Genomic DNA, 24,656 nt, shown 5'->3' with positions numbered 1-24,656 from the left:
CTCAAACATAGTTAGGTAGTTGGTACATCCTTTTCTTCTTGGATAGGATATATTAATACGATGTGTTTATCCTGACTTATCCACGAAGCAAGAATTAACAAGTAAGATGGGGGTGCTTGTATTAACTTACCGGACTTAGTAGACCAGCTATGAGATGTGAGTGCTGTTGCCCACTACAGAATCATAATTAGCATTTCTCTGACACAGGCGATCAAATTTTACATTCTGAATTAATCATTTGGGTGTCCTCTTTTGTGAAGTGATTGTTTAAACCATTTGCCCATTTTGGCTGGATTGACAGTCTTTTCCACTTTTTTAAACATATACTTTATATATGCTGGATATAGGTTTGTTTCCGAGATGTATACATGACAAATATCTTCTTACAGTTTTGTGTCATGCTTTTTCAAAATTCTTTCAATAAAATTATTAATTCTTCTGATGAATTCTGATAAGTTTAAGAAGTTATTAAATTTAAAGCAATGCTTATTTCTTGATTTATTCCTTTTATCTATTTTATTATCCCAGTACATGTAACTTACAATCATGATTTGGCTTACTACTATTAAAAAGAATTTCAAAAAAAAGTATTCACACTTTTTTTTCTTTACAAATATCTTGCTTGTCTGGCCAATTAATATTCTACAGACACATAATATTTGCTTCTTGGTCTCATAAACCTCATCAATACCATTGACTGGTATTGTCATGCAAATTTTGGATAACTGATAATAGCTTTATGACATTGAAAAATTCTATTCATGAACACAGTATATAATCCTATTTAATTATGTTTGTTCATTGTTCATTATATTTTTCACATGTTTATATATTCTGCCAACAAATAATATTTTTGATGCATTATCAAATGGGATATTGAAAAACATATCTCAAAGTTGATAGTGGTATATGAACTTGCATGGCTTTCATGTATTTATCTCAAGGATTCTCACTAACTTTCTAACTTCTCTTAATATCTAAAATCGATATTCATAAATTATTATAATTATTGATGACAATAACCCAAGTCTACTAAATCATAATAGAAGAAATTCTTCTTAGCCATCTTATTTTAGTTCAATGTAATTAATATTGATCTATTAACTAGATGGAAGAGAAAATTTATTTCACCCTAGTGTCCAGGGGTGACTTTTTTCTTGAATGGTACTTTGTTGAATATTTTTCTAAGTGAGATAATTTTAGCATTTTATCATGTGTTATTGTGTTGATCTGTTATAATAGGTTTCATTACACTGATGCAAATTTGCACTACTGGAGTAATTCGAATGTGGTCATGATTGTTTATTGATGTACTGTTTTATTTGTTATACTGAAACCTATGTCTCCTGTAAGGATTGGCTTGTCACTCTTTTTCTTCTAATGCCATTGTGTGGTTTTGGTGTGAGGCTACATCTAAATATCTAAAATAGGTCAGATCATATTTCTACTTTCCCCTCAAGACTTTGCATGCGTTAAAAACACATATATTGCTTAAATATTGAGTACAATTCACCTTTGCAAGTACTCATGCTGGATTTTTTGTTCTTTTTTAAAAAAATTGATTTAGAGCATGCAAGTGCAGTTTTGTTACACCGATATATTGCATAGTGGTAAAGTCTGAGTTTTTATAACTTACCTATCACTCAAACAATGAACACTATGCCCAATAGGTAACTTTCCAATCCCCTCTTCCACACCAACTTCCCCACTTTTGGAGTCTCCAATGTCTATTATTCTCTTCTGTATGCTGGATATTTTCTTTATGGAAATATTTTCTCATCCCTGATTCAGTTTCTATAGTATTGTAGGATAATTTGGGTTTTACATTTCTTCCTGAATCAGTTCCATACAATTTAACTCATTTAAAAATATTTTCATACCAGGCATGATGGTGAGTGTCTGTAATGCCAGCTACTTAAGAGGCTGAGCCCTTGAGTTCACTTGAATTCGGGGGTTTAGGCTGTAGTGCGCCATGATCACTCCTGTGAAAAGCCACTTTGCACTGTAGCCTGGGCAACATAGCAACAACTATGTTGCTAAAAAAATAAAAATGAGCCAACAAAACTGTTTAGAAGTATTTCTATTTCATATAAGTCTGCTATTCACTAATATATAATAATAGTTTCAGAATGTTTTAATCTTTTAAAAATGTATGTGACATTATAATATAATTTTGTGACATGACATTATGTAGATAATAATATATAAATTATATTATTATAAATATAATTTATATCATTAATAAATATAAGTTACACATATAATTTTCAAATATTTTCTCCCATTCATCATGGATTGTCTTTTTGATAGTGTACTTTTATTATGGTAGGAAAATGATGTGGCATTAAATTAATCATCTGAACCATTTTTAAGAGTACAGTACAGTAATGTTAAGTATATTTGTATCATTGAACAACAGATCTCTGGAAAGTTTTCATCTTGCAACACTGAAACTCTGTACCCATCAAACACCGATTTCCTGACTCTCATCCCCCCAGAACTTGGTAACCACCTTTCCACTTCCTATTTCTGTGATCTTGACTATTCTAGATACTTCATGTAAAGGGAATTACACAGTATTTGGCCTTTTGTGTTGTAGCTGGCTTATTTTGTTTAGTATAAAGTTTTTGAGCTTCCTCTATGTTGTAATATGTGACACGATTTCCTTCTCTCCCTCTCTTGTTCTTATCCTCTTTCTCACTTACTTGCTCTCATTCTCTCACTGTAGGACTGAAGGGTACAATACTTACTCAAAACACTACAATGTACTAAAATGTTCCTAACAACATTCCTAAAATTTCCAGATTCACTGAAAATATATAAAGATACAACAAGATGATACAACATTTCCCTGTCAAATTTCCCTGTCAATAAGAAAGATGAACAAGAAACAACAGATGATAACTTAGCCAACTGTGGTACACCTGCATTATAAACGTGGCCAGTTGTTCAGTCTGCAATAAATCTTCACTGTCTTATGGCATAGTCTTGATAGTTCCATAGTTTTGGGTCTATCACTTGCAGTACATTGATTTTAGGGATCAAATTTTGAATGGTTTGGTCACAACTGGCAAAAAATCCTTAGGAGTAGGGCACTCAGGGAGAATTTTGAGGGCTGAGAATTCTGTGAGAGTTTCCTCAAGCAAAATACAGGCATCCAGGCTGACTAACACTCAAAGGGCTCCAGGCCTTTCCCTGGGGTCGCTAACCTCTACTTCCCTCTGCTCATTGGCTGTGTTCTCTCTGAAGTAAAAGAGAGAACACATTTTTCCTTTGAGGGGGAAATACTTGAGAGAACATATTCCTTTGAGGGGGAGATACTTCCAGCCATAGATTTGATATTAATACGTCACAAATGAATGCTGCCATCAAAGAGAAATTGACTGACTCTAAGCTTTGTTTTAAAAAGTAGAGGGAAGGAATCTGACGTGACTGGCTTAGGTGAGCTGACTCTCCCTGCGGAAGGTCCCTACACTAAGCTTTGTTTTAAAAAGTAGAGGGAAGGAATCTGACGTGACTGGCTTAGGTGAGCTGACTCTCCCTGCGGAAGGTCCCTGCACTAAGCTTTGTTTTAAAAAGTAGAGGGAAGGAATCTGACGTGACTGGCTTAGGTGAGCTGACTCTCCCTGCGGAAGGTCCCTGCACCCAGCAGAGACATATGCTCACCTTGACCTGGTGCCTGCCTAGAATCATGTAACTATTACCAGGAAGTGGCTCATGGGTAAGGTTAACATAGCATCATTTTCCATCTGAGATACTCTGGAAAATGAAAGGGTATATACTGTTAACGGTTACAGTAGGATAAGAGATATATCTAATGAACTATGCTGATGGTGTTGGAGGAAGGATCTAAGACCTTGGAACAACATGGGGCATCCTTCATCTCACCCTCAACCAATTACTAGAAAAACCATGTACCGAATTTCCCTGTCAATAAGAAAACCGTATTAATACCATTATAAATTTCTGCTAGTTAAATGGAATTCTATAGGCTTGCTTTTGGTGTCTTATGATGCTATTTAATGTAATTCCAGTGCTAAAAATTAAAAATGCAAACTTCATTATAAACAAAAGGGACAGTTTTTTTTAGTTAACTCTAATTCTTAATGTCTGTGATGATTGTTTCTTTTCTTTTCTTTTTCTTTTCATTTTTGAGACAGAATCTCTCTCTGTCTCCCCCACTGGAGTGCAATGATGCGATCTTTTTTTTTTTTAAATTTATTTATTATTATTATACTTTAAGTTGTAGGGTACATGTGCATAACGTGCAGGTTTGTTACATATGTATACTTGTGCCATGTTGGTGTGCTGCACCCATCAACTCATCATTTACATCAGGTATAACTCCCAATGCAATCCCTCCCCCCCCCCATGATAGGCCCCTGTGTGTGATGTTCCCCTTCCTGAGTCCAAGTGATCTTATTGTTCAGTTCCCACCTATGAGTGAGAACATGCGGTGTTTGGTTTTCTGTTCTTGTGATAGTTTGCTAAGAATGATGGTTTCCAGCTGCATCCATGTCCCTACAAAGGACGCAAACTCATCCTTTTTGATGGCTGCATAGTATTCCATGGTGTATATGTGCCACATTTTCTTAATCCAATCTGTCACTGATGGACATTTGGGTTGATTCCAAGTCTTTGCTATTGTGAATAGTGCCGCAATAAACATACGTGTGCATGTGTCTTTATAGCAGCATAATTTATAATCCTTTGGGTATATACCCAGTAATGGGATGGCTGGGTCATATGGTACATCTAGTTCTAGATCCTTGAGGAATCGCCATACTGTTTTCCATAATGGTTGAACTAGTTTACAATCCCACCAACAGTGTAAAAGTGTTCCTATTTCTCCACATCCTCTCCAGCACCTGTTGTTTCCTGACTTTTTAATGATTGCCATTCTAACTGGTGTGAGATGGTATCTCATTGTGGTTTTGATTTGCATTTCTCTGATGGCCAGTGGTGATGAGCATTTTTTCATGTGTCTGTTGGCTGTATGAATGTCTTCTTTTGAGAAATGTCTGTTCATATCCTTTGCCCACTTTTTGATGGGGTTGTTTGTTTTTTTCTTGTAAATTTGTTTGAGTTCTTTGTAGGTTCTGGATATTAGCCCTTTGTCAGATGAGTAGATTGCAAAAATTTTCTCCCATTCTGTAGGTTGCCTGTTCACTCTGATGGTAGTTTCTTTTGCTGTGCAGAAGCTCTTTAATTTAATGAGATCCCATTTGTCAATTTTGGTTTTTGCTGCTGTTGCTTTTGGTGTTTTAGACATGAAGTCTTTGCCCATGCCTATGTCCTGAATGGTACTACCTAGGTTTTCCTCTAGGATTTTTATGGTATTAGGTCTAACATTTAAGTCTCTAATCCATCTTGAATTAATTTTCGTATAAGGAGTAAGGAAAGGATCCAGTTTCAGCTTTCTACTTATGGCTAGCCAATTTTCCCAGCACCATTTATTAAATAGGGAATCCTTTCCCCATTTCTTGTTTCTCTCAGGTTTGTCAAAGATCAGATGGCTGTAGATGTGTGGTATTATTTCTGAAGACTCTGTTCTGTTCCATTGGTCTATATCTCTGTTTTGGTACCAGTATCATGCTGTTTTGGTTACTGTAGCCTTGTAGTATAGTTTGAAGTCAGGTAGCGTGATGCCTCCAGCTTTGTTCTTTTGACTTAGGATTGTCTTGGAGATGCGGGCTCTTTTTTGGTTCCATATGAACTTTAAAGCAGTTTTTTCCAATTCTGTGAAGAAACTCATTGGTAGCTTGATGGGGATGGCATTGAATGTATAAATTACCTTGGGCAGTATGGTCATTTTCACGATATTGATTCTTCCTATCCATGAGCATGGTATGTTCTTCCATTTGTTTGTGTCCTCTTTTATGTCACTGAGCAGTGGTTTGTAGTTCTCCTTGAAGAGGTCCTTTACATCCCTTGTAAGTTGGATTCCTAGGTATTTTATTCTCTTTGAAGCAATTGTGAATGGAAGTTCATTCCTGATTTGGCTCTCTGTTTGTCTGTTACTGGTGTATAAGAATGCTTGTGATTTTTGCACATTAATTTTGTATCCTGAGACTTTGCTGAAGTTGCTTATCAGCTTAAGGAGATTTTGGGCTGAGACAATGGGGTTTTCTAAATATACAATCATGTCATCTGCAAACAGGGACAGTTTGACTTCTTCTTTTCCTAACTGAATACCCTTGATTTCTTTCTCTTGCCTAATTGCCCTAGCCAGAACTTCCAACACTATGTTGAATAGGAGTGGGGAGAGAGGGCATCCCTGTCTTGTGCCAGTTTTCAAAGGGAATTTTTCCAGTTTTTGCCCATTCAGTATGATATTGGCTGTGGGTTTGCCATAAATAGCTGTTATTATTTTGAGGTACGTTCCATCAATACCGAATTTATTGAGCGTTTTTAGCATGAAGGGCTGTTGAATTTTGTCAAAAGCCTTTTCTGCATCTATTGAGATAATCATGTGGTTCTTGTCTTTGGTTCTGTTTATATGCTGGATTATGTTTATTGATTTGCGAATGTTGAACCAGCCTTGCATCCCAGGGATGAAGCCCACTTGATCATGGTGGATAAGCTTTTTGATGTGTTGCTGAATCCGGTTTGCCAGTATTTTATTGAGGATTTTTGCATCGATGTTCATCAGGGATATTGGTCTAAAATTCTCTTTTTTTGTTGTGTCTCTGCCAGGCTTTGGTATCAGGATGATGTTGGCCTCATAAAATGAGTTAGGGAGGATTCCCTCTTTTTCTATTGATTGGAATAGTTTCAGAAGGAATGGTACCAACTCCTCCTTGTACCTCTGGTAGAATTCAGCTGTGAATCCATCTGGTCCTGGACTTTTTTTGGTTGGTAGGCTGTTAATTATTGCCTAAATTTCAGAGCCTGCTATTGGTCTATTCAGGGATTCAACTTCTTCCTGGTTTAGTCTTGGAAGAGTGTAAGTGTCCAGGAAATTATCCATTCTTCTAGATTTTCCAGTTTGTTTGCGTAGAGGTGTTTATAGTATTCTCTGATGGTAGTTTGTATTTCTGTGGGGTCGGTGGTGATATCCCCTTTATCATTTTTAATTGCGTCGATTTGATTCTTCTCTCTTTTCTTCTTTATTAGTCTTGCTAGCGGTCTGTCAATTTTGTTGATCTTTTCAAAAAACCAACTCCTGGATTCATTGATTTTTTGGAGGGTTTTTTGTGTCTATCTCCTTCAGTTCTGCTCTGATCTTAGTTATTTCTAGCCTTCTGCTAGCTTTCGAATGTGTTTGCTCTTGCTTCTCTAGTTCTTTTAATTGTGATGTTAGAGTGTCAATTTTAGATCTTTCCTGCTTTCTCTTGTGGGCATTTAGTGCTATACATTTCCCTCTACACACTGCTTTAAATGTGTCCCAGAGATTCTGGTATGTTGTATCTTTGTTCTCATTGGTTTCAAAGAACATCTTTATTTCTGCCTTCATTTCGTTATGTACCCAGTAGTCATTCAGGAGCAGGTTGTTCAGTTTCCATGTAGTTGAGCGGTTTTGATTGAGTTTCTTAGTCCTGAGTTCTAGTTTGATTGCACTGTGGTCTGAGAGACAGTTTGTTATAATTTCTGTTCTTGTACATTTGCTGAGGAGTGCTTTACTTCCAATTACGTGGTCGATTTTGGAGTAAGTACGATGTGGTGCTGAGAAGAATGTATATTCTGTTGATTTGGGGTGGAGAGTTCTATAGATGTCTATTAGGTCTGCTTGCTGCAGAGATGAGTTCAATTCCTGGATATCCTTGTTAACTTTCTGTCTCGTTGATCTGTCTAATGTTGACAGTGGAGTGTTGAAGTCTCCCATTATTATTGTATGGGAGTCTAAGTCTCTTTGTAAGTCTCTAAGGACTTGCTTTATGAATCTGGGTGCTCCTGTATTGGGTGCATATATATTTAGGATAGTTAGCTCTTCCTGTTGAATTGATCCCTTTACCATTATGTAATGGCCTTCTTTGTCTCTTTTGATCTTTGATGGTTTAAAGTCTGTTTTATCAGAGACTAGTATTGCAACCCCCGCTTTTTTTTGTTCTCCATTTGCTTGGTAAATCTTCCTCCATCCCTTTATTTTGAGCCTATGTATGTCTGCGTGTGAGATGGGTCTCCTGAATACAGCAGACTGATGGGTCTTGACTCTTTATCCAGTTTGCCAGTCTGTGTCTTTTAATTGGAGCATTTAGTCCATTTACATTTAAGGTTAAGATTGTTATGTGTGAACTTGATCCTGCCATTATGATATTAACTGGTTATTTTGCTCGTTAGTTGATGCAGTTTCTTCCTAGCCTCGATGGTCTTTACATTTTGGCATGTTTTTGCAATGGCTGGTACCGGTTGTTCCTTTCCATGTTGAGTGCTTCCTTCAGGGTCTCTTGTAAGGCAGGCCTAGTGGTGACAAAATCTCTAAGCATTTGCTTATCTGTAAAGGATTTTATTTCTCCTTCACTTATGAAACTTAGTTTGGCTGGATATGAAATTCTGGGTTTAAAATTCTTTTCTTTAAGAATGTTGAATATTGGCCCCCACTCTCTTCTGGCTTGTAGAGTTTCTGCCGAGAGATCTGCTGTTAGTCTGATGGGCTTCCCTTTGTGGGTAACCCGACCTTTCTCTCTGGCTGCCCTTAAGATATTTTCCTTCATTTCAACTTTGGTGAATCTGGCAATTATGTGTCTTGGAGTTGCTCTTCTCGAGGAGTATCTTTGTGGCGTTCTCTGCATTTCCTGGATTTGAATGTTGGCCTGCCCTACTAGGTTGGGGAAGTTCTCCTGGATGATATCCTGAAGAGTGTTTTCCAACTTGGTTCCATTTTCCCCCTCACTTTCAGGCACCCCAATCAGATGTAGATTTGGTCTTTTTACATAATCCCATACTTCTTGCAGGCTTTGTTCATTTCTTTTTGTTCTTTTTTCTTTTGGTTTCTCTTCTCGCTTCATTTCATTCATTTGATCCTCAATCGCAGATACTCTTTCTTCCAGTTGATCGAGTCGGTTACTGAAGCTTGTGCATTTGTCACGTATTTCTCGTGTCATGGTTTTCATCTCTTTCATTTCGTTTATGACCTTCTCTGCATTAATTACTCTAGCCATCAATTCTTCCACTTTTTTTTCAAGATTTTTAGTTTCTTTGCGCTGGGTACGTAATTCCTCCTTTAGCTCTGAGAAATTTGATGGACTGAAGCCTTCTTCTCTCATCTCGTCAAAGTCATTCTCCGTCCAGCTTTGATCCGTTGCTGGCGATGAGCTGCGCTCCTTTGCCGGGGGAGATGCGCTCTTATTTTTTGAATTTCCAGCTTTTCTGCCCTGCTTTTTCCCCATCTTTGTGGTTTTATCTGCCTCTGGTCTTTGATGATGGTGATGTACTGATGGGGTTTTGGTGTAGGTGTCCTTCCTGTTTGATAGTTTTCCTTCTAACAGTCAGGACCCTCAGCTGTAGGTCTGTTGGAGATTGCTTGAGGTCCATTCCAGACCCTGTTTGCCTGGGTATCAGCAGCAGAGGCTGCAGAAGATAGAATATTGCTGAACAGCGAGTGTACCTGTGTGATTCTTGCTTTGGAAGCTTCCTCTCAGGGGTGTACTCCACTCTGTGAGGTGTGGGGTGTCAGACTGCCCCTAGTGGGGGATGTCTCCCAGTTAGGCTACTCAGGGGTCAGGGACCCACTTGAGCAGGGAGTCTGTCCCTTCTCAGATCTCAACCTCCGTGTTGGGAGATCCACTGCTCTCTTCAAAGCTGTCAGACAGAGTCGTTTGCGTCTGCAGAGGTTTGGGCTGTGTTTGTTATTGTTTACTGTGCCCTGTCCCCAGAGGTGGAGTCTACAGAGACAGGCAGGTTTCCTTGAGCTGCTGTGAGCTCCACCCAGTTCGAGCTTCCCAGCAGCTTTGTTTACCTACTTAAGCCTCAGCAATGGCGGGCGCCCCTCCCCCAGCCTCGCTGCTGCCTTGCCGGTAGATCACAGACTGCTGTGCTAGCAATGAGGGAGGCTCCGTGGGCATGGGACCCTCCCGGCCAGGTGTGGGATATGATCTCCTGGTGTGCCTGTTTGCTTAAAGCGCAGTATTGGGGTGGGAGTTACCCGATTTTCCAGGTGTTGTGTGTCTCAGTTCCCCTGGCTAGGAAAAGGGATTCCCTTCCCCCTTGCGCTTCCCAGGTGAGGCAATGCCTCGCCCTGCTTCAGCTCTCGCTGGTCGGGCTGCAGCAGCTGACCAGCACCGATCGTCCGTCACTCCCTGTGAGATGAACCCAGTACCTCAGTTGAAAATGCAGAAATCACCGGTCTTCTGTGTCGCTCGCGCTGGGAGTTGGAGACTGGAGCTGTTCCTATTCGGCCATCTTGCTCCGCCCCCCAATGATGCGATCTTGGCTCACTGCAACCTCCACCTCCCGGGTTCAAGCGATTCTCCTGCCTCAGCCTCCCAAGTAGCTGGGATTATGGGCACCTGCCACCATGCCTGGCTAATTTTGTATTTTTAGTAGAGATGGGATTTCACCATGCTGGTCAGGCTGATCTCAAACTCTTGACTTCAGGTGATCTGCCTGCTTTGGCTTCCCAAAGTGCTGGGATTACAGATGTGAGCCACTGTGCCTGGCTGACTCTTTTTTTTTTTTTTTTTTTTTAATTTTATTTAAAGCTTTCCTCCCCAGACATTAACATTTTGTTTTGTTTTGTTTTGTTTTGAGACAGGGTCATGGTATTTTGACCAGGCTGGTCTCAAGTTCTTGGCCTTATGGGATCCTCCTGTCTTGGCCTCCCAGTGTGCTGGGATTACAGGTGTGAGCCACCACACCCAGCCTCCAGGTCTATTTATGTCACGTTTTATCCACTGGGACTGAGCTACTTAGATTGCATTGCATTTGTTCAACAAGCACATTGAATAGTAGCTATGGGGCAATGATAATACCCATGCCTGGATTCAAAATAAAAATAGCATTTCTTTCTATTACCACTTGCATAATCAACCAACCAAGAGCAAAGTCTGAAGAAGAGCCGCTGAAGTGGCATAGTACCCTGGCTGTACCAGCTCACCACAGAAAGATCAGCGATTGTTCCTCATGAGTCAGGCTATCACTGCCATCATTTGCATGATCACTGAAGTTCCATATCTACCTTTGTGGCAGACTACAGATTGCCTTTTGGCAGAGGAACTAATTTTACGTAGTTGAAAACATAGCAATGGGCTCACACCATGGAATTCACCAGCACTGCCTCATCATCCGGTAGCAGGCAGCGTGGCAGAAAGGGGGAATGGCGAGCCGAAGGCTGGGGCACATCCCGCAGTGATGCTTGGATGATGTACGTGATAGAGTAGATGCTTTAAACTAGAGACCAATACATGGTGGCATTTCCCCTGAGTCAGACTACCCAAATTTAGAAAACAATGTAGAGTGTGGGGCGGCCTCTCTCAATGTTACACTTATTGATCCATGAATAGAGAACAAGTGTCTCAATATTGATCCATGTGTAGAGAACCAGACACAGTACGGGTCAGAGGGCTGGATGCTGACTGCCAAAGGGAAACAGTGGAAACTAGGGAGTCTAAGCCTGGGACCAGGAGACTGACTGTTCCACTAAACACTTAGTACTTGGTGGTTTATTCTTATTTTATTTATTTATTTATTTAAATTCATTTATTTATTTTTTGAGATGGGGTCTGGCTCTGTTGCCCAGGATGGAGTGCAGTGGCATGATCTTGGTTCACTGCAACCTCCACTCCAGGGCTCAAACCATTCTCTCATCTCACCTTCCAGAGAAGCTGGGGCTACAGGCACGTGCCACCACGTCCTGCTAATTTTTGTAATTTTGGTAGAGACCAGTTTTTGCTCTGTTGCTCAGGCTGGTATGTATGTATGTATGTATGATGTATATATGTATGTATGTATGTATGTATTTGAGACAGTCTCGCTCTGTCTCTCAGATTGAGTGCAGTGGTGCAATCTCAGCTCACTGTAACCTCCCTTTCCCAGGTTCCAACAATCCTCCCACCTTGGCTTCCTGAGTAGCTGGGACCACAGGCTTGTGCCCAGCTAATTTTTGTATTTTCGTAGAGACTGAGGTCTTCCTATGTTGCCCAGGCTGATTTCAAATTCCTGAGCTCAAGTGATCTCCCTGTCTCGGCCTCCCAAACTGCTGGGATCACAGGTGTCAGCCACTTCACCCAGCCAAAAACACTAACTTTCCAGCTAAGAAAATGTGTATGTTTTACAAAAATATGATGTTCTTAACATATTACTTTTAGAACTTCCAAATTGAGCTGTTTCTTTCAGAGAAACAATAGAGTTAACAGATAGCACCCCAAATAGTAAATTATAAACTGCATTAACGAGCTATCTGCCATCAGCAGTAAGTGGAACATAAATTGTTTTTCTTTTTTTTGCGTGAAGTTAACTAGTTCCCTTTGGGATCAACTCAAAATTTTGCCTCTGCTAATAGACTTTACTCAACTCACTGAAGCCTCTACTGTCGATTTATAATGACTGGAAAATAATTTTACCCTCCATTTCAATCCCCTAAATGTAATATAAAGTTGGGATAAATAAGGAAAGGCATAAAGAGAATGTGGACAACTTCTATACTAAAATTAATCATGCAAAATCAGGGAACAGGTTGTGCATGTTAATAGCTATAGCTGTCTCATTCTTCTTAACAGAACTTCCATGGAGCTGAGGAGCACACTGCCAAGAAAAGATGATGAGCTCCAGGGGCTGACCAGCGGCTGTGCTTCCCATGCGTCTCCTTTAGAGGTGAAGATTTGATAGTTTCACCCTTTCCAGGAAAATTCACTTATCAGGTGCCATCACTGACTGTGGATGAACAGGTTTCCTACATCCAAAGACTGGGCAAGTATGTCAGCTGCTCTCCTCTCCCTAAACTCACTCCCTTCCCTGTCGCAGAACTGAGATTCACACACACTCTCTCTCTCTGTCTTTCTGTTTCTCTCTGTGTGTCTCCCACTCTCTTTCTGTTTCTCTCTCTCCACCCCCACTACCTTGTTGCTGTGTCATGTGGCCTGCTGGCTCAGTAATTCCGTCTGGGCAGACAGGAGAGAAAGCTAAGTAGAGAGTCAGAGCAAGATCTAGAAGAATCCTTTACATAGATGCCAATAAGAAAGTGACCCCCCGACAGGAAATTTTAAAGCAGAAAAAAGAGAAAGCACTGGAAATGTGAGAGTGTGGAGAAAGGAGAGGGGTAGGGTACAGGGAGTTTCACTGAGTCTATGTGACCCCCAGGCTCTGCGTTTTACATGTTATATTCCCCTGTGTCTAAAAATGTTCTCCTAAGCATCGGTTTTGTTTTGTTTTTGCTTAATGTTGTGTCGTTTTGTTCGTCGCAGCTGACATTTGATGATGTGTGTTGTGTAAGACAGTCTGCACTTTGCACAACTAACCCACATCTTCCATTTCAGCACAGGCTGGCACGTTTCGCTCCGATTTTGTGGCGTACAGGAAGCGTATCGCTGTAGATGCACATGTATGAGTCATAAGCCCATAAAAGCAGTTTCACACCGTGCTTAAAATGGTCAAAAAGCTTGGTTTTGGGACCAATATGTTATCTTCTCTAAGACCACTACTAGACATTTGGACTCTCAAACGTTTAGAGGATTAACCATATTATTTTTACTAATATTGAGGGAGTTAAAATAGTCTAAGCAATTAAATTAGGTGTATTATTCCGATATAAGATGATAATTTATACTCCTTAGGAATCAGAAAGGGAAAAAAAATCAACCCCTTTTCTCACTAAATGGAAACTAGTATCATTTCTGACTTTTAATGTAGTAGGAGAAGAATGGAATGATTTTCAACCTGCACATTTTCTGCTCATGATGTTAGAAAAGTCATTTTCTTTGATAGGACCTGTAGCTCTTTTTTAAGAAATGGATAATAGCATTTGATTAGCCAAATATAGAGGAGTGCTCTGTAGTACATGCGATATAAGGGTGAAATTTTCACCTTTAAACAAAAAGTTCTTTTGTAATTTATCAAAAATAAGTAACCATATGATGAGAACTATGATTTGAAATTGTTCTTCATGTCCACTGAAATTTCACAAATAATTTTTATTCCAATTTAAGATACATTTATCATCAGCATTAAAGTTGCTGTGAAAGAGAATTGATTTGACCTCAGAATTTTTATATAAGACCATTTTTATTTTCTCCTTGCTCCCATTTGAACAGGCATATTTCGCTGGCCAAAATGGGACATAAGAATTCCAGCACCGTCACTGAGCTGGTCCTTGTGGGATTTTCCAATCATCCCCAAAGTGAGACACCCCTCTTCTTCCTGTTCTCTCTGGCCTACTTAGCAAATTGTTTTGGAAACACAGCTGTCATCACTTTGGTAGTTCTGCATTCCTCTCTCCAGACACCCATGTATACCTTCCTTTGTCACCTGGCCTTTCTCAACATATTTTTTAGCACAATTGTGGTCCCCAAGATGCTCCATAACTTCCTTGCAACCAGGAAAGTCATCTCTTACAACTTCTGCCTCGCTCAGACCTACATCACCTTATTCCTGGAGGTGACTGAGTGCTTTCTTCTTGCAGTGATGGCACTGGACCGCTATGTGGCCATTTGTTTCCCGCTGAGATATCTGCTCATCATGAACACGTCTGTGTGTGTGGCACTGGCTCTGGGAGCCTGGACCACAGGCTTTTTTGCTTCAGTGGTTCCTCTGTTCTTCACAATCCTCCCACTCTGTGGTCCTTATGTTGTTGACTATATTTTCTGTGAACTGCCCATCCTTCTTCACATGTTCTGTGCAGATACATCCCTGCAGGAGGCCATGATGCTTGCAGGAGGGGCTGGAACAGTGTTACTCCCCTTCCTCCTCATTATTCTCTCCTACCTGCGCATCCTGGTGGCTGTGATGAGAATAGACTCAGTTGAGGGCAGGAAAAAAGCCTTTTCAACCTGCACTTCCCATCAACTGTGGTGACCATATATTATGGAACGGGATTAATCAGATACATGAGGCCCAAGTCCCTTTACTCAGCAGAGGGAGACAAACTGATCTCCTTGTTCTATGCGGTCATCAACGCTATGCTGAATCCTTTCATTTACAGCCTGAAGAACATGGAAGTGAAGCAGGCTATGGGAAGAGTTATAGGAAAATACAAAAATAAAATTAAATCACATACTAGGATGTGTAGAAGTTAAAGACAAGTTTGTATTTTTAGCATAGTCACATCCAAATTCTATGAAACTAACCTCCATCACAAGAAATCCCACTTAGGCAAACTTGCAGAATAAGATGGTCATTCAGTTTTTACAAATCCCCCCCAAGTGTTTTCAAGTCAGATTTCTCCTCTCTATGAATACACATTTATTGATAGTCCTTTGTTAAGTGTTAAAATATTGCTATGTCTGGGGCAGGCATGGTGGCTTATGCCTGTAATTCCAGCACTTTGGGAGGCCATGGTGGGCAGATCTCCTGAGGTCAGGAGTTCAAGACCAGCCTGGCCAACATGGTGAAACCCCATCTCTACTAAAAATACAAAAAAATAGCCGGGTGTGGTGGTGGATGCCTGTAGTCCCAGCTACTCAGGAGGCTGAGGCAGGAGGATCACTTGAACTCGGGAGGCGGAGGTTGTAGTGAGCTGAGATCACGCCACTGTACTCCAGCCTGGGCGACAAGAGCAAGAGTCTGTCTCAAAAATAAATATATATATATGTACACCCACACACATACACATACACACACATGTGTGTGTGTGTGTGTGTGTGTGTGTATATATATATGTGTGTGTATATATATATATATATATGCTATGTCTGCTCAATCAAGCATTGTGTTAACATAGCCACAAGCTTCCATGTAATCAATCTTATCATTCCCTGTGGTCACTTTTACAGTATTTTATTTTCATTTTCTATTCATTTTCAAGACCTCAACTTATGATAAGATGCCTATGCCTCCTCCATGAATCAACTCTACCCTGTTGAGACTATCAATCTAAAGATGAGTCTTAGCTTTGTCCAGGACTAAATAAAAAAGCAATGCAAATTATGAAGTGTATGTTATTAAATCATATAGGAGGAAAATATTTTTGAAGTTGGTAATGAAAAAATTTTTAGGAGTGTAGAACACTTTATCTAATTTATCTAAACTTTTGTCTAAGTTTTGGATAATTTAAGGAAAATGATATGCTTTTTTAATTTTAAAATTGAAGTAAGTTCTTCTCAATTGCTTTAGTTTTCATTTACTCCATATGGATGGTAGTTCACAGAAATAAATATTAATAATTATTTTAGGTATTTACTTTTTTATGTATTTAAATAGATTGATTACAACATATTTACCACTGTGGCATTTCAGGCAACTATGTAGTAATTAATTTAATATTCCTGAATTTGGAGGCAGGCTGCAGAGTTTTTTCCAGGTTCAACCACTTAGCTGCTTTATGTCCATTATTTTATCAAATAATCTCTCTGAGCATCAATTTTCTAGTTTAAAAATCAGTAAATTCAATATATAGGTTGTTGTCAAGATTAACACATAAATAATACACCTAAAACATAGTAAAGGCGTAATCACACAAGGTGCTATCAGTTTCAATCTGCTATTGAGTGAGAACAATTCTCTACTGGATTTTACAATTTTATTGAAAAAAGAAATATGTAAATAACTTTTCAGACTGTCTTCACTGATCACTGCTGGGAGCTGATGCTCCCGTGGAAGTGGAGATTCCTCTTTCTAAGGCTAAGGAGTGCCGTTGGAATAATTTAGAGCTCCTGAGCACATGGCAGATGATGAGGCTCAGAGAACCGAATGTCTTAACTGATGCATGCATACCTGTGTTTAGATGGTGCAGCCCTCCCTTCTATGGATGGCCTCTTTTTGTAAAGAAATCTCATGTCAAACTCTCCAAGAATGTGGATTCATTACTCTGTCATAAAATCTTATTGTATTCTGATATACAATGCCATACGAGAAAAAAAGAAGAAGAATCAAATCTTCTGTGGAGTGAGACAGTAAGCACCTAATTTATAATGTTACCTACAATGTCTGTTTCTCCATTGCAACTTTCTGCAAACGTGCATGTGAATGTTTTTTGTGTGTGTGACCCAAATTGTACATGTTCATTGTGCAATGACCACATCTTAGTGACTTTTGTTGAAAGCTACACTATCTCTGTGATCTAAAGCATTGCCAACTTACAAGCACAATTATCCACTGGCATCATATCTTGCTCTCATAATCATTGCTCCAGCCGGTGAACCAGCCCAAAAAATGGTGTGAAAGGGAAGGGACACTGTGTATAGAATCAGAAGGGCTGAATAAAATCCTTCCTCAAACCAAACTTTGTAAACATTGGGGCCCATTCTACTTAACTCGAATTTGATGACCAGACTACCTTTAGTTTGTAGCACATTGATCACATTGATCATTTTATTGTTCTCATTTATAGTCCACAAATAATGTAAAACTATTGTGTAAGATTGTGGTAGCAGTTAAGTAAATCTAGAGCCAACATATATGCAGTAAAACCACTGTGTTCCTTTCTGTTATTGTTTAAATAACACTCTATTGGGTGAAATAATTTATTTTTATTTTTATTTTCATGTTTTAGAGACAGGGGCTCCCTATGTCGCCCAGGGTGCTCTCAAACTCCTGACCTCAGGTGATCCGCCTGCCTCGGCCTCCCAAAGTGCTAGGATTTCAGGTGTGAGCCACTGTGCCCAGCCAGCCTGAAATGAATTTGAAGTAGCATCAGATAATTAGTTGTGAACTAGGAATCCCAGTTTGGTATAAATCAATAGTTACCAATATTAAGAGTTTTTTTTTTTTTCTCCTAGAGAATCATAACAGACCTGTATCCCATCCATTTTAATTGAATGCCTAATGCTGAGTTTTTTCTAAATAAAACCCCCAGAGTATAAATGTTGTCTATTTTCTAGCAATCCCCATTGTTTGTTACTTTTCTGGCCTAGTGAAAGAAACTTTAATTTCTTGTATAATAATCTCGGTTAAAACCTTTGGGAAACAACCTGAGTTTGACTAAATTTTCCACTTGATCTCATTAATTCATTCTCACTTTTGGTTAGACCAAATTTCACTCCGCATCAAAAATAAATATTTGACTGACTGCCGATAATATGGGGTCATACAAAACTAAATAATTTTGCAGTCAAGTCTGTCATTGGAAACCATAGGCAAGAGCACAAATGGACAAGAAAGTGCAATTACGGGAAGATGATGTGGAGCGGTCAGTTCCTTAAGGGTTCATTACAAGAAACTTTCTCTTCGAGTAGTGATAGTGTAGTCTTCTCAGAAATCTTAATGAGATCATGGTAGGGAAATAAGTTTCTTAATTTTGGTTCAATACTCTCTCAAACATAAATGAGAACCACTTTTGTTTTAGAGGTTTAAACACAAAGTTGGATCCTTATACACAATCAGTTTGACTATTTGAGAAGAGCTGACTTGTCAAATAAATAAAGTCTCACTAACTTGGTTCTTTCTAGTTTACAGAGGGCAGGCTTGTGTGTGTGAGTGTATGTGTGTGGGTGGGTGTATAAGATATGGGCTTAAGAATTAATTCTTTGTTGTGTGTTCTAATCAAACAATATATTGCTGAATACTTAGAGGCAACAAAAATTTTGGTCTCTTTCAGCACTGCATTACAAATTAATCTCAGAACCAAATACTAATGTTTACTCCAAAAATTTATTTATATGTATATATCTCTTTTTTCACATATATATGCATACACCTACAATATACAATCCATTATATAATACATATATATTTTATACAAATATAAAATATATGTGTAATATGTATTATATATGCATATAATATATATTATATATGTATAATATATAACCCCTATATATGGGGTATATGTGTAATACACATATAAAACCACTATATATAGGGGTTATGCGTATTATATATAAAATATATTATATATTATACATATATATTTGTTGTATATTATATATTATATATATAAAATCCATTTTGATTATATTGTTGTTAATGGTGTAAGATGAGGGTCCAATTTCATTGTTCTGCATGTGGATAGGCAGTTACCCCAATACCATTTACTGAAGAGACTGTTCTTCAATGTGCCTTTTGGTCACCTTTGTGGAAGAACACATATATCGATTTATTTGCAGAGTATCTAATTTGTTTCATTAAACACCATGTCTGTTTTTACCAGCATGATTCTGTTTTCAGTACTATATCTTTTCTTTTTTTCTTTTTCTTTCCTTTTTTTTTTTTTTTTTTTTTTTTTTGAGACAGAGTCTTGCTCTGTGGCCCAGGCTGGAGTGCAGTGGTGCGATCTCTGCTCTCTGCAAGCTCCGCCTCCCAGGTTGAAGCTCCTGGGCTCAAGCAATTCTCCTAAGTCAGCCTTCTGAGAACCTAGGACCACAGTCATGCACTACACCTGGCTAATTAATTATTATTATTATTGTAGAGACAGGGTCTCACTATGTTGGTCAGAGGAGTCTCAAACTTCTGGCCTCAAGTGATCCTCCCACTTTTGCCTCCCAAAGTGCAGGGATTATTGCTGTGAGTCACCACATTTAGCCACATTTTCCACTTTTTTGAACAGTTTGAGAAAAATTGTTGTTAGCTCTCCTTTAAATGTTAGGTAGAATTCAGCAGTGAATTCGTTAAGTCCTGGGCTTTTCTTCATTCCAAGGTTTTTGATTACCAATTCGAACACCTTACTAGTTATCAGTTTCTTCAAATTTTCTATGCCTTATATTTTTATTTTTTTAGAGATGAGGTCTCACTCTGTCACCCAGACTGAAGTATAGTGGTGAGATAGTAGCTCACTACAGCCTCAAATTTCTGGGCTCAAGCTATCCTCCCACCTCAGCCTCCCAAGTAGCTGGGACTACAGCTGTGTGTCACCATGCCTGGCTCAGATGTATTTCTTCATGGTTTAGTCTAGTTAGATTGTATGTTTCCTGGAATTTATCCATTTCTTCTATATAATCCAATTTTTTGGCAAATAATTGTTCATCGTAGTCTCTTATTTCTTACCTCCTCTTTTATTTTTCCTCGTTTTCCTGACATTACTCTAAATTTCCTTTTGTTTTATTTGATATAAAGTTGCTAACACTTTTCCCTCAGACATATAATGGGACATCTTTCCTCTTGAATGTTATTCTCTCATCAAAATCATTTATCTTATTAAATGTTACAGAATGTAAAGAAAGTGTGATCTAAAAGCACCAGCTTTTCTCCAACTTAGAATCCCTCTGAAAGGCATATATTCTCAATCAGCAGCACAACCTAAACATCTGTACTGAGGATGGTTATGAAATGCTAAGCTTTCTTCCCAAATTTTTACAATGGTAAATCATTCCTACATACTTGCTCTGCCACTTCTCATCTGGGAAATGTTTACACATTCTTTAACCATTCCATACCACTTCCAAATATAGAGGTATAAATATATGCAGTGAATAACGCTTGACATTATTATCCCAATATTAATTATAATAATGCTTATTATTTAATCTAATAATAAAGTGGAAATGCTTCTTTAGTTATGTAAAAGCTATTTATTTCCAAACAAGATATCATATCGATGTTAATTGTTATGTTGCATAGAGTCACAAATGTATGCATATATCCAAACTTACCAATTATAAATTAATGCCTTTTACTGACTTAGTATTCCAGTTACTCTCTCCTACAGACTCTGTGTATCTCAGGATCTATGTAATAAAGAAATTATATTTTTGTTTAAAATAAAACCTTAGGGCAGGGCACAGTGGATCACACCTGTATCCAAGCACTTTAGGAGGCTGAGGTGAGCTTATAGCTCAGGAGTTCCAGACCAGCCTGGGCAACATGGTGAACTTTCTCTCTACAAAAATACAAAAATTAGCCAGGTGTGGTGGCACATGCCTGTAATCCCAGCATCTCTGGAGACTGAGGTGGGAGAATCGTTTGAGCCCGGCACATTGAGGCTGCTGTGAGCTGTGATCTGGGCGACTCAGCAACATCTAGTTTCAAAAAATACAAAACCAAAAAAACATAAAACTAACACCCTAAAAGAATCTGAGGTAAGTTTGCATCTCAAAAATAAGTCTGAACATCAAGTCAGAGTGCCAGACAGATATTAAGAATATGTTGGTTTGATTATATTTTTTCATTATCTTTAACTACAACTTTTTAATAGAAAATTTTCAGGGGAAAAATGTCAAAGAGGTTGCATATTAATAAGTTAAATAATTACCTAAGGTGCAACAAATATAATGTATTTAACATGAAAAAAATACATTATAAAATACATTAAAATAAAATACTTTACCTTTACATAATGACATTGGGCAAGACTCTAATTTTGATGCGATGACAGAAATCAATATTGATATCATGTGAAAGAAACCAATGTTAAATTTGTTGGATAAAAATTAGACTATCATTGACTACACATGGACACAGTAGACACCAGGGCCGACCTGAGGGTGGAGGGTGGAAGGAGGGTAAGCATTGAAAAGCTACCTATCAAGTACTATGCTGATTTCCTGGGTGACAAAATTGTCTGCACACCAAACCCCCGGGACACGCTATTACTCATGGGACAAAAATGTCCATGTGTCCCCTGAACCTAAAATAAAAGTTGCAAAGAAAATAAAATTAGTTTATGATACATGCATCTCACTGCATGTAGCAAGAGAAATGGAGCAGATGATATACAATATGGGACATGCAGATGTTTATTCATAGAACACTTCTGCAACACACAGACCATTTCTAATTTGGCAATTGTTAACCCACACATGTGCCTATTTTCCTTCTTTCTTTTCCTGTTGTAAAATAATTCCATTACTTTCCTCGACTGCTTTGCACAGAAGTCTTAGTGAGAAGTCTGAAGAATGGTTCCCACTTTTGATAATGTCCTGTGATCACTACGCAGCCATCTGCTCCCCTCTGCACCATGAGGTCATCGTGACCCCAAGGCTCTGTGTGAAGGTGGTGACTTCAGGGCTTACGGGTTGGAGGAAGGGGGACATAGCTGCTGTTCTCTCCCTTTGGGAATCTAGTGTTATCCTCAATTCTTGTATGACATCTGTTTATCGTGAAGCTCCCTTCTTCTAAATATGAACCTCAGGTGCTCTGTGTGAGACTCTCTAGCACATTCCCTCTGTGTGCTGTGTGCTGTGCTCTGTACACTGAACTCTGTCATCTCTAGTCTGAGGAACAAAGGGATTTTTTGAATAAAGTTTTCCTTAAAGTTACATAAAAATCAACTTTCTCTTAAATGGCAAAATAATCAGAATATCAGACCACTCAAGTTCTTTTTTCATTCCAACAAAAAGTGGCATTGAAAATAGATACTGGCCAGACCCAGTGGCTCACGCCTGTAATCCCAGCACTTTGGGAGGCCCAGGCGGGTGGATCATTTGAGATCAAGAGTTCAAAACCAGCCTGGCCAACATAGTGAAACCTTGTCTCTACTAAAGGTACAAAAAATTAGCTGGGCATGGTGGGCGGGCACCTGTAATCCCAGCTACTCAGGAGGCTGAGGCAGGAGAACCCCTTGAGCCTGGGAGGTGGAGGTTGCAGTGAGCAGAGATGACACCACTGCATTCCAGCCTGGGAGACAGAGTGAGGTTCCATTTCGAAAAAAACAAAGGCCGGGTGCGGCGGCTCATGCCTATAATCCTAGCACTTTGGGAGGCCGAGGCGGGCGGATCACTTGAGGTCAGGAGTTCAAGACCAGACTTACTAATATGGAGAAACCACGTCTCTACTAAAAATACAAAATTAGCCGGGCGTGGTGGTGGGCGCCTGTAATTCCAGCTACTTGGGAGGCTGAGGCAGGAGAATCGCTTGAACCTGGGAGATGGAGGTTGCAGTGAGCCGAGATCGCGCCACTGCACTCCAGCCTGGGCAACAAGAGCGAAACTTGGTCCACCCACACCGCCCCCTAACAAAAAAAAAAAAAAGAAAAGAAAAATAAAAAGAAAGTAGTTACTGAGAAAAGTAGAGGATTTCAGGAATCGAATCTAACTTCTTTGTCATTTCAGGATGAAGCAGAAATGAGTAGCCAGTCATCAGGCCCAGAGTTGAATGGACCTTAAAATTAATGGTTAGAGAAAGATGAATGTGTTGGTAAGCATTTTATATATAAACAAGCCAAAGATGTCCTCCCTCTATTGACCCTATGTTGTTTACTTCTTCTCTACTTCAGACTGGTAACTGTTAACTCAAAAAGCCCTCCAATCGCGCCAAACTCAAATTTTTGCACACTCAATTGTTTTCAATATAGTCTAAGTAAGCAGATTTTTAGCTGTTTAGAACCTGACTTTTACAAATTCCATGAAACTTCCTACAACATCTGCTAGTCATAGGCAAGATAAACCCTGTATCCGTAAAGGTTTCAAGCTCCACCACCCCTCCCAGCTCTCTGACCTGCAGGCTCCTCGTCCTCATCCTGTTGCTGAGTGGCATCAGCTAGACATGTAAGCTCCCTCCCAATTTCCCTCTCCACTGGAGTTCGCATTCCCTCCTTCCTTTTGGGGTAGTAGCCCCTGTATCTGAGCCTTTGGAAGGTCTCATGCTTGAAGGTCTTTCCTAGCATTCAAACCTGTCAGAGCAGTGCCCAAATAAAGCTAGTTTGTGTTACTATTACTTCCTGATTAGATCTTTTTCTCTGATTGTCAGCAAGACTCCTCAAACTCACTACAGTAAATGACCAAGAACAATGTCCCAGGATACTATGAATGAGTAAGAAGCTCAGATTTGTTTATTTATTTATTTATTTTTGAGATGGAGTTTCGCTCTTGTTTCCCAGGCTGGAGTGCAATGGCATGATCTCAGCTCAACGCAACTTCTGCCTTCTAGGTTCAAGCGATTCTCATGCCTCAACCTCCTGAGTAACTAGGATTATAGGCATGTACCACCTCGCCTGGCTGCTTTTGTAGTTTTAGTAGAGATGGGGTTTTTCCATGTTGGTCAGGCTGGTGTCGAACTCCCGACCTCAGGTGATGTGCCATTTTCAGCCTCTCAAAGTCCTAAGATTACAGGCATGAGCCACAGCGCCCAGCCGCAGGTTTTTTCCTTACTGAAATTTAATATAGCTGAGACATAAGCTATTAAGCAATAATGAGTTATTGAAGGATTGTATTCCAAATATTTCTAACTGCTTGGCGGTGTAAGGAATTGAGTTGGTGAGGATGATGCAAGTCACATTTTGAGTAGACACCTTGAGTGTCCCTTCTTCGTGCAGATGGACTTCTAGCTGCTTCTCATCGGCCACGCTGGTTGTGTACATGGATTCTGAGCCTTACCAAGTCCCAACTGGAAAACGCTAATGAATCCAAGTCAATCAGGCTGATTCCATTTACCTTTTCAGGGACTGGTTCAATCAAGAATGGCCTTGAGAAGACCTTGTGGTAAAAAGTACAAAAGGAGAATATTTTCTCTGGAAAGTTTCCTGCATTGTTGAGAAGAGATTTAAGGCAACATTGACCTTTTCCTGCCTCTTGGTAATGAATTGTGATGACACAATATTCACGAGAAGTAAAAACATGTGACCATGGGAAAAATCAAAGGAATTCCAGCAATGCCAATGCTGCAGGTGATGTTGACAGCCTACATTAACGTACCATGGCAACTTTCCCTGACAAACATACTAAACATTTTTCATCTTTCCCTCGTCTTTATTTGGC

At 39.3% G+C, this 24,656-nt stretch overlaps 1 protein-coding gene and 1 pseudogene across 1 annotated transcript in view; both read left to right on the top strand.

Moving 5' to 3' along the window:
• Positions 1 to 13,190, top strand: part of LOC141408563 (uncharacterized) — a 165,826-nt gene extending 152,636 nt beyond the window's left edge. Inside the window, exon 2 of the mRNA XM_074015916.1 lies at positions 12,657 to 13,190. The gene's annotated coding sequence lies outside the window, so the exon portion shown is untranslated. The remainder of the gene's footprint in view (positions 1 to 12,656) is intronic.
• Positions 13,191 to 14,126: 936 nt separating this feature from the next.
• LOC102140025 (olfactory receptor 2A12-like) lies at positions 14,127 to 15,547 on the top strand (annotated as a pseudogene).
• The last annotated feature ends 9,109 nt before the right edge of the window (positions 15,548 to 24,656 follow it).

The sequence above is a fragment of the Macaca fascicularis genome, chromosome 1, assembly GCF_037993035.2.
Source record: "Macaca fascicularis isolate 582-1 chromosome 1, T2T-MFA8v1.1".
Classification (NCBI taxonomy): Eukaryota; Metazoa; Chordata; class Mammalia; order Primates; family Cercopithecidae; genus Macaca; species Macaca fascicularis.
Note: the sequence above shows the minus strand (reverse complement) of the source record. Positions and strands in the feature narration are given on the sequence as shown.